This window comes from Equus asinus, chromosome 22 (genome assembly GCF_041296235.1).
Source record: "Equus asinus isolate D_3611 breed Donkey chromosome 22, EquAss-T2T_v2, whole genome shotgun sequence".
Classification (NCBI taxonomy): domain Eukaryota; kingdom Metazoa; phylum Chordata; class Mammalia; order Perissodactyla; family Equidae; genus Equus; species Equus asinus.
This window is the reverse complement of record NC_091811.1, coordinates 19,117,994-19,128,612: the sequence shown is the minus strand read 5'-3', so window position 1 is coordinate 19,128,612 and position 10,619 is coordinate 19,117,994. Positions and strand designations below refer to the sequence as shown.

General features: G+C 38.7%; 1 pseudogene; it reads left to right on the top strand.

Moving 5' to 3' along the window:
• Positions 1 to 8,538: 8,538 nt before the first annotated feature.
• Positions 8,539 to 10,155, top strand: LOC106847296 (germ cell-less protein-like 1 pseudogene; annotated as a pseudogene).
• The last annotated feature ends 464 nt before the right edge of the window (positions 10,156 to 10,619 follow it).

The following is a 10,619-nucleotide window of genomic DNA, read 5'->3' as shown; positions in this document are numbered from 1 at the left end:
TTTGCCAAGATCCATGCACTCATTGCTGTGAGCCCTGTTCTTCTTCTCTGTCTGTGGTTGAATTCTCCCATGATCTCTGTGAGGCAATATTTAAGTGGGTCTCCCAGGAAGCATCTTGGAATTCTAGAGAAGCTCAGTGTCCACCTTGGGATTCCTTTTTCTCACTGGAGAAACTATAGGCCTATAGGGTGAAATTTGGAGCAGAGCTCACTGAACTGGAGGGAGGGGCAATGTGTGCAAAGTGAAACCACTCCTCTTACACTTCTAATGGAGTTTTTCTCTCTTTTTTTGGCCCTAGGAGATGCTTCAGCCTCACCTTTGGGTTCTAGGACCTTCACAAAGACATTTTTGTATGGATATTTGCTAGTTGTTATTTCTGTTTGGGGGACTGACCTTGAGAACCCCCTATGTTGCCATCTTGCCAACCCAGTTACTTTTTGGATATTGACAAACTGATTCTAATGTTTATCTGGAAAAGCAAAAGATACAGAATAACCAGCATAATACTGAATAAGAATGACAAAATCAGAAAACTGACACTAGCAACTTAAAAACTTAGTATCAAGCTACTATAATCAAGACAGCATGATCTGAGAAGAGTATAGACAAATTGATTGTAAAACAGAATAGAGATTGCAGAAATAGGCCTACACAAATACAGTCAACTGATCTTTGACAAAGAAGCAAAGACAATTCCAAAGAGACAGGATAGTCATTTCAACAAATGCTTCTAGTTTTTCCATACTTAAAAGACAAAAACAATAACCTAGCCATAAATTTTACACCTTCCACAAAAAATAGCTCAACACGCATCTTATACTGACATCTAAAGTACAAAACTCTAAAACTTATTTTTTATTAAATTGTGATAACATTGGTTTCTAACATTATAAAATTTCAGGTGTACATCGTTATATATTTTGACTTCTGTGTAGATTAAATTATGTTCACCACCTAAAGACTAATTACAATCCATCACCACACAGGTGTGCCTAATCACCCCTTTTACCCTCCCCCGCTTCCCCTCTGGTAACCACCAATCCAAGCTCTGTTGCTATGTGTTTGTTTGTCATCGTTTTTATCTTCTACTTATGAATGAGATCATACTGTATTTGACTTTCTCCTTCTGACTTATTTCACTTAGCATAATACCCTCAAGGTCCATCCATGTTGTTACAATGGCTAGATTTCATCATTTCTTCTGGTGGAGTAGTATTCCATTGTGTACATATACCACATCTTCTTTATCCATTCATCCCTTGATGGGCACCTAGGTTGCTTCCAAGTCTTGGTTATTTTGAATAATGCTGCAATGAACATAGGGATGCATGTATCTTTATGCATTCATATTTTCATGTTCTTTAGAAAAACATCCAGCAGTGGAATAGCTAGATTATATGGTAGATATATTCTTAATTTTTTGAGGAATCTCTGTAGTGTTTTCAATAGTGGCTGCACAAGTTTGCACTCCCACCAGCAGCGTATGAGTGTTCCTTTCTTTCTGCATCCTCTCCAACATTTACTGTTTCCTGTCCTGTTAATTAGAGCCATTCTGATGGGAGTGAAGTGATATCTCATTGTAAAAATTCTAAAATTTCTAAAAGAAAACATAGGAGAAAAGCTAAATAATCTTGAGTTTGGCAGTGAGTTTTAGATACAACACTAAAAACACAATCCATGAAAGAACGCATTTGACAAGTTGAACTTTATCAAAAATAAAAATGTCTGCTCTGTGAAAGACACTGTTAAGAGAATAAAGAGGCAGTATTTATCAGTGATTCAAATTCGACTTCTCTTCTTGAATTCCAAATTTCTTCAGAAACACTTTTCTGCCTTATCTTCTATAAAACCATTGTCTATCCAGAACTACTATATATGGCTGTGAAGACTGTTTATTGCACAATCACCAAATCCATATACCCTGTTGCTGGGCTGCAGCCACCAGGATGCACACACAGACATCGTGTAGGCAAGCAGCTTCTTGCCTCTATCTCAAGGATAATTGCTGGACAGTGACCATTGTCTATGCTTCCTGTTTTATGGTTACTTATGAAATAAGATTTCAGAAATCTGAAGTTCCTGAATTTACTTCCAAATAGGGTGACCATATGCTCCAGTTTTCCTAGGACAGTCTTCATTTGCACCTATTGCTGTTAAGTAATTATTCACAGTGCTCATTTTTACTGTCTGTGGTTGGCTGAATAATTCCCTCCAAAAGATATCCATATCCTAATCCCTGGGATCTCTAAATGTTACCTTATATGGCAAAAATAGTTCTTTGCAGGTGGGATTAAGTTAAGGATTTTGAGATTGAGAGACTATCCTGATTATCTGGGTAAGGCCTAAATGCAACCACATGTGTCCTTATGAGAGGGAAGCAGAGGAAAAATTGACAAAGATGAGGAGAATGTGATATGACCACGGAGGCAGAGATTGAAGTTATGCATCTAGATGAGGAATGTTGGCAACCTCCAGAATCTGGAAGAGGCAAGGAACAGATTCTCCCTTAAAGACTCTGGAGGGAGCATGGCCTTGCTGACACTTTGATTTAAGCACAGTGAAACCAGTAGGACCTCTGGCCTCCAGAACTGTGACAGAATAAATTTATTTTGTTTTAAGCAAATGAGAGAGAGAGAGAGAGAGGAAAAAAAGAGAGAAAGAGCATATGAAGACATAAGTCAAATACTGAGAAAGAATATTTATGGAACACATATCTGATAAAGAACTTGTGTCAATATATGTAAAGAACAGTTAAAACTCAACAATAAAAAAATAACTCACTTGAAAAAATAGGCAAAGTTCTAAACAGACATCTCACCAAGGAATCAAATAAACATATGGAAAAAAGCTCAACACCATATGTCATTAAGGAATTGCAAATTAAAATGAGATACTACTACATAGCTATTATAATGGCTAAAATCCAAAACACTGACAAAAGCAAATTCTGGGGAGGATGCAGAGCAACAGGAATGCCCATTATTCACTGTAGTGAATGTAAAGTAGCATAGCCATTTTGGAAGACAGTTCAGCAGTTTCTTACAAAGCTAAATATAGTCTTACCATACAATCTGGCAATTGCACTCCTTGGTATTTACCCTAATGAGTTGAAAATTTATTTGCACACAAAAACCTGTGTATGAATGTTTATTTCAACTTTATTCATAATTACCAAAAACTAGAAGCAATTAAGATGTCCTTCAACAGGTGAATGAATAAATATGCTGTACATTCATACAATATTGTTCAGAGATAAAAAGAAATGAGCTATCAAGCCAAAAAAAGGCATGTATGAATCTTAAATACATATTACTAAGTGAAAGAAGACCAATCTGAGAAGGGTACATACTGTATGGTTCCAACTGTATGACATTCTGAAAATGGCAAAACTATGGAGACAATAAAATAATCAGTGGTAACCAGTGGGTCAGGGTGAAGGAGGGATGATAGGTGGAGAACAGGGGATTTTTAGGGTGGTGAAACTATTCTGTGTAATATTGTAGTGTAATGTATGCTACTATGCATTTATCAAAGCCTTTAGAACTGTACAACAGAAATAATGAAACTTAATGTAAACTAAGGAGTTTATTTAATCATAATGTATCAATATTGGTTCATTAGTTGAAACAAATGTACACTAATGAAAAATATTAACAGGGGAAGCTATGTTTTGGGGGTTGTTGTGTATACGGATCTCTATGCTATCTGCTCAACTTTTCTATAAATCTAAAACTACTAAAATTAAGTCTACTAATTATAAAAATACAACATATGAAAATTTGTGGGAGGCATCTAAAGCAGTGTTTTGTGTAAAATTTATAGAACTAAATTACTAAATTAGAAAAGAAGGAATAAATAAGAAATATATAATCTTAGTTTTCACCTTGAGGGACTAGAAAAAGACTAAGTTAAACCTAAAGTAAGCAGAAGGAATAAAAAGGCAAAGAGCAGAAATCAATGAAATTAAAACAGAAGTGATATAGAGAAAAATTAGTAAAACCAAAAAATTATTCTTTTAAAAATTAGTCATATTGACAAAACTTTCAACAGAATTTCCATAAAAAAGAGTGAAGAGGGGCAGCCCTGGGGCTGAGTGGTTAAAGTTATGTAAGCAGACTCTAAACTCACCTCCTCCCTCGGACACAACAAATTTACAAGAATTGGAAAAATTACCCCTGTGAGAGAACTGAAAACTAGATAAAAAGAATGCTCACAACAAGGGGCAGTGCTGACTGAGGTGAAAGAGGCAGAAATTCCTTTCTGGAGAGGAAAGAGCCACCTTCATGAGCCATGGTACTTCACAGCCAGCCAGGAGCAATGCTAAGGTATACAACCTTCCCTGAAGGAGTGGGAGATCTGAGTAGGGGAGTGTTACCACCATAAGCAGCTTTTGGACTCAGCATAACTGAGATGAGCATCATAACTTCTGGCTTTTCTGGCTACTAATAAAAACAGGAAATACCCCCAGAAAAGCTATTGGACATAAGGGGTAAAAAGCCTGCTCTAAAAGGGCCCATGCACAAATTCACCTATTTCAGAAGGCAACTGAGTCACCAGATAGAAAGGTGCACAGTCCTTTAACAGAAAAGAGACTCACCTGATGGACTCTGGGTGCATCTCAGTGAGAGTTGAGACCTCTCCAGGGACTGAAATATTGATGGCAGCCATTATCATAACATAGTATAGACATGCTAACACAGATACAGGGAGATGCCACTGGAGTTCTTCCCTGACCTGCGAGCCCAGGGTCCGCCACACCCACTAGAGCACTGATTTAATTCAGCTCAGTCAGGCACAGCAGCCTGGCCTAGTGACTGGCTCCATCAAACAGCAATCCCTCAGACAACTTGTGGGCCTGCACAGGCAGAGTGCCTAGAACCTCTGCAGCCTGGTGAGGGGGTCTGCCCCTGCAGGGTAGAGTGTGTATGAGGAGCAGGTGGAGCATATGGAGCCTGTACAGTGGGGTGACTGTATCTGCTTCAGTGGGTCAGTGTGTATCTGAGGGGCAGGACAGTGTTGGTGGGGTGTCTGGCCTTGTGGGCAGTGGGGCTTATAAGCTACAGCAGACTTGTGCTTCTCAGACAGCCACATAAGGGATTAGCCCCACTTTCCAAAGCCTGAAACAATTGGGTACACTTATGCCTGGGGCCAGACCCACTCAGCTGCAATCCTTAGTCAGCTGACAACCACCTTGCAGGCTGGAGGCCTATAGCAATTGTAAGCCACTCAGCTTAGCAAACAGCCATGCTGGGGGCCTACTCACATAACAGAAAAACTGCAACAGGAATGTGCTATTAGATCTTGCAGCCAACTGTACTGGGTCTGCCCACCCAGATAGGGTGACTGAAGGGTCCATAGAGGCCACATGCAGCTGAGCATTACAACTAGCTGGCCTAGAGGATAGCCTAGCCTCTCTGGACACCTGCAGCAAGAGCAACCCTGCCACAACTAGAGGACACATGTAGTCCACACAGGGGACACTGCTGGAACATTCAGAACTGATAACAAGAGGGAAGCACACTGCTGGGCCTCATAAGGCATCTCTTAAATAAGGCCACCTCTCCAAGGTTGGGCAATATAGCTAACCTACCTAATACATAGATATAAGCACAAAGAAAGAAGCAAAATGAGGAGAGAAAGGAACATATCCCAAGTAAGGGAACAGGACAAAACCCCAGAAAAAGAACTAAGTGAAATAGAAATAATCTACCTGACAAAGAGTCAAATAAAAAGCCATAAGGATGCTCACTGATCTTGGGAGAAAAATGGAAGAATTCAGTGAGAACTTCAATGAAGAATTGGAAGAGGAAAAAAGAACCAATCAGAAATGAAGAATACAATATGAAAGTGAAAAATTCACTAGAGGGACTCAATTGCAGAGTAGATGATACAGAAGAATGGGTCAGTGATCTGAATGAGAGACTAGAGGAAATCACCCAAGCTTAACAGGTAAGAGAAAAAAGAATTTAAAATAGCAAGAACAGTCTAAGGACCTCTCAAACAGTATCAAGTGCAATAACATCTGGATTATATGTGTCCCAGAAGGAGAAGAGAGAAATAAAGGGACAGAGAATCTATTTGAAGAAATAATAGCTGAAAACTTCCCTAACCTAAGGGAGGAAACAAATATCCAGGTACAGGAAGCACAGAGGGCACCAAACAAGATAAACCAAAAGAGGCCCACACTAAGACTCATTATAATTAAAATGTCAAGAATTAAAGTTTGAGGGAATCCTAAAAGCCACATGAGAAAGGCAAAAAGTTACATATAAAGAAAGTCCAATAAGGCTATCAGCTGACTTTCCAGAAGAAACCTTACAGGCTAGAAGGGAGTGGCATGATATATTTAAAGTGCTGAAAGGAAAAAACCTTTCAAAGGATACTCTACCTGGCAAGGTATCATTCAGAATGGAAGGAGAGATAAAGAGTTTCCCAGACAAGCAAAAACTAAAGGAGTTTATCACCAAGAAACGAGCTTTACAAGAAATGCAAAAGGAACTTTCTTTTTTAAGTAGGAAAGAGAAGACCACAAATAGGAAAAGAAACTATCAAAAAAAGGCAATAAAATCACTGGTTAAGGCAAACATACAGTAAAGGTAGCAGATCAACTACCTATGAAGATAATATGAAGGTCAAAAGATAAAAATACTAAAATTATCCACTTCCATGATAAGATGGTAATGGGTACACATGCACAAAAAAAGAGGTTAGATATGATATCAAAAACATAAAATGTGGGAAGAGAAAAGACTAGAGCTTTTAGCAAGAGGTCAAACTAAAGAGACCATCAACATAACATAGATTGCTATATGCGTAGGTTATTATATGTGAACCTCATGGTAATCACAAAACAGAAACTGATAATAAATACACAAAAAATTAAGAGAAAGGAACCCAAACATAATACTAAAGAAAGCCATCAAATCAGAAGGAGAGAGAGCAAGAGAAGAAAGGAACAGAGAACTACTAAAACACCCAGGGAAAAGTAACAAAATGCCAATAAGTACATACTTATCAATAACTGTTTTAAATGTCAATGAAATAAATGCTCTAATCAAAAGGCAAAGGATGTCTGATTGAAAAAAAAAATAACAAAACCCATATATATGCTGCATACAAGAGACACACTTCAGAACTAAAGACACTCACAAACTGAAAGTGAAGGGATGGAAAAAAGATATTCCATGCAAATGGCAATGAAAAGAAAGCTGGTATAGAAGTACTTACGTCAGACAAAATAGACTTTAAAACAAAAACTGTAACAAGAGACAAAGAAGGGCATTACATAATGATAAAGGGAACAATCCAACAAGAGGAAACAACGCTTGTAAATATGCACCCAACATACTAGCACCTAAATATGTAAAGCAAGTATTAACAGACATAAAAGGAGAAATATACAGTAACACAATAATAGTAGGGGACTTTAACACTGCACTTACATCAATGGATAGATCATCTAAACAGATGATCAATAAGGAAACATTGGCCTTAAATGACACACTAGACCAGATGGACTTAGTAGATATATATAAACATTCCACCCAAGAAGAGAGAATACACATTCTTTTCAAATGCACATGGAACATTCCCCAGGATTGATCATCTATTAGGCCAGAAAACAAGTCTCAGTAAAAGGCTGAAATAATACCAAGCATCTTTTCTGACCCCAAAGGTATGGAACTTGAAATCAACTACAGGAAGAAAGTCAGGAAAATCACGAATATAAGAAGATTAACCAAAATGTTACTGAACAGCTATTGGGTCAATGAAGACATCAAAGGAGAAATCAAAAAATACTTGGAGACAAATGAAAATGAAAATACTAAATGCCAAAATCTATGGGACACAGCAAAAGCAGTTCTAAGAGGGAAGTTTATAGCAATTCAGGCCTATCTTAACAAACAAGAAAAAAGCCAAATAAACAATCTAACAGTGCACCTAAAGAAACTTCAAAGAAGAACAAACAAAGCCCAAAATCAGCTGAAGGAAGGAAATAATAAAAATCAGAGCAGAAATAAATGAAATAGAGACTAAAAAACATAGATAAAAATCAATGAAACCAAGATCTGGTTCTCTGAAAAGATAAGCAAAATTGATAAACCTTTAGGTAGACTCACCAAGAAGAAAAGAGAGAAGGCTCAAATAAATAAAATCAGAAATGAAAGAGGAGAAATCACAACGGACATCTCATAAATATAAAAGATTATAAGAGAATTCTACAAAAAGCTGTATTCCAACAAATTGAATAATCTAGAAGAAATGGATAAATTCTTAGAATCATACAACCTTCTGAAACTGAATCAAGAAGAAATAGAGAATTTGAACAGACCAATCACCAGTAAGGGGATCAAAACAGTTATCAAAAACCTCCCCAAAAATAACAGTCCAAGCTGCCAGTCGCGGCGGGCGGGGCGGAGGATGGAGGTGGGAGCTTGCGCTGCGACGGTTGGGGCTGCGCGCGTGAAGGTGGCGGTGTAGGCGCCAGGGCTAGGCGGGGGCCAGCGGCGGCCGGACCGTGGCTGGAGACGGTCTCCGCTGGGCTCCTTGAGGTGCGGTCCCTGAAGTCCCAGGGAGCCGTGGCCCATGGGCTTGCTGAGCAGCCGAGTCCTGCGCCAGCCGGGGCGAGCCCGAGCTCAGCAGGACCCGGGGTCTGGGGCTGGGGGCTCGGCCCGGAGGCAGGAGACTGGCGGCGACGCGGCCGGCCACGGCTTCTGTTACTGCCCGGGCAGCCGCAAGCGCAAGCGGAGCAGCGGGGCCTTCTGCTACTGTCACCCCGACTCCAAGACAGACGAGGATGAGGAGGAAGGGGACGAGCAGCAGCGGCTCCTCAACACCCCTCGAAGGAAAAAATTAAAGAGTACCTCCAAATATATTTATCAAACATTATTTTTGAATGGTGAAAATAGCGACATTAAGATTTGTGCTCTAGGAGAAGAATGGAGTTTACACAAAATATATTTATGTCAATCTGGCTACTTTTCTAGTATGTTCAGTGGTTCTTGGAAAGAATCCAGCATGAATATTATTGAACTGGAGATTCCTGATCAGAATATTGATATAGAAGCACTGCAGGTTGCATTTGGGTCACTGTATCAAGATGATGTCTTAATAAAGCCCAGTCGAGTTATTGCCATTTTGGCAGCAGCTTGTATGCTGCAGTTGGATGGTTTAATACAGCAGTGTGGTGAGACAATGAAGGAAACAATTAATGTGAAAACTGTGTGTGGCTATTACACATCAGCAGGGACCTATGGATTAGATTCCGTAAAGAAAAAGTGCCTTGAATGGCTTCTAAACAATTTGATGACTCATCAGAATGTTGAACTTTTTAAAGAACTCAGTATAAATGTCATGAAGCAGCTTATTGGTTCATCTAACTTATTTGTGATGCAAGTGGAGATGGATGTATATACAGCTCTTAAAAAGTGGATGTTTCTTCAACTTGTGCCTTCTTGGAATGGATCTTTAAAACAGCTTTTGACTGAAACAGATGTCTGGTTTTCTAAGAGGAGAAAAGATTTTGAAGGTATGACCTTCCTTGAAACTGAGCACGGAAAACCGTTTGTGTCAGTATTCAGACATTTAAGGTTACAATATATTATCAGTGATTTGGCCTCTGCAAGAATTATTGAACAAGATTCTCTAGTACCTTCAGAATGGTTATCTTCTGTGTATAAACAGCAGTGGCTTGCTATGCTCCAGGCAGAACAAGACAGTGAGGTGGGGCCTCAAGAAATCGATAAAGAAGAATTAGAGGGAAATTGCATGAGGTGTGGTAGAAAGCTTGCCAAAAATGGTGAAATTACGTTTGGCCTCTTTTGATAGTAGTGGAAAACTAATATGTAGTCGAACAACTGGCTATCAAATACTTACATTTGAAAAGGATCAGGAACAAGTAGTGATGAACTTGGACAGCAGGCTTCTGATCTTCCCTTTATATATCTGCTGCAATTTCCTGTATATATCACCGGAAAAAAGAACTGAAAATAATTGTCATCCAGAAAATCCAGAAAACTGAGGATCTCATCAGTTGGAAACAGTAGCACTTTGAAAACTTTGGCCAGCTTTAATTTAATGGCCCTACTGATATTCACATCCAAGGTGACTAACAATGACAAAGGCCTTATGAACTGTACAGATAATACAGAAGACTGTTCTTACCCTCATTACATTTCTATGCATATATGAAAAAACATTTTAAAGCCAAGAAAATATCTGTGAAACCATTTCTGTTAGAAAGATGTCGACTCATGCTTTTAATTTAGCACCAGTAGAAAATCACTGTAGGTACATTTCACATTTCTCTGCAGCCAAATATAGATTTAGCTTTCAGCTTAAACTCTGATCCTGCCTAATGTTAGTGAACCTCAGTTATCCATCTGTGAATTTACTTTTATTTGGCTAAAAGAATGCTAAAGGAATCAGCTGAATGGCCAATTACAAATGCTCTTTCAATTGGTGCATTTAAAGCCATCCTTTAATTTTTTCAACTGCTCTTTATGATTCCTCCTCCTATTCTAATATCCTTCCAATCTATACTTGTTTTTAATTATTAAATACTTTTTCCATGGTTTTGGAGACTTAAGCTGGGGAACTTTTTATTTGACTTAAGCATT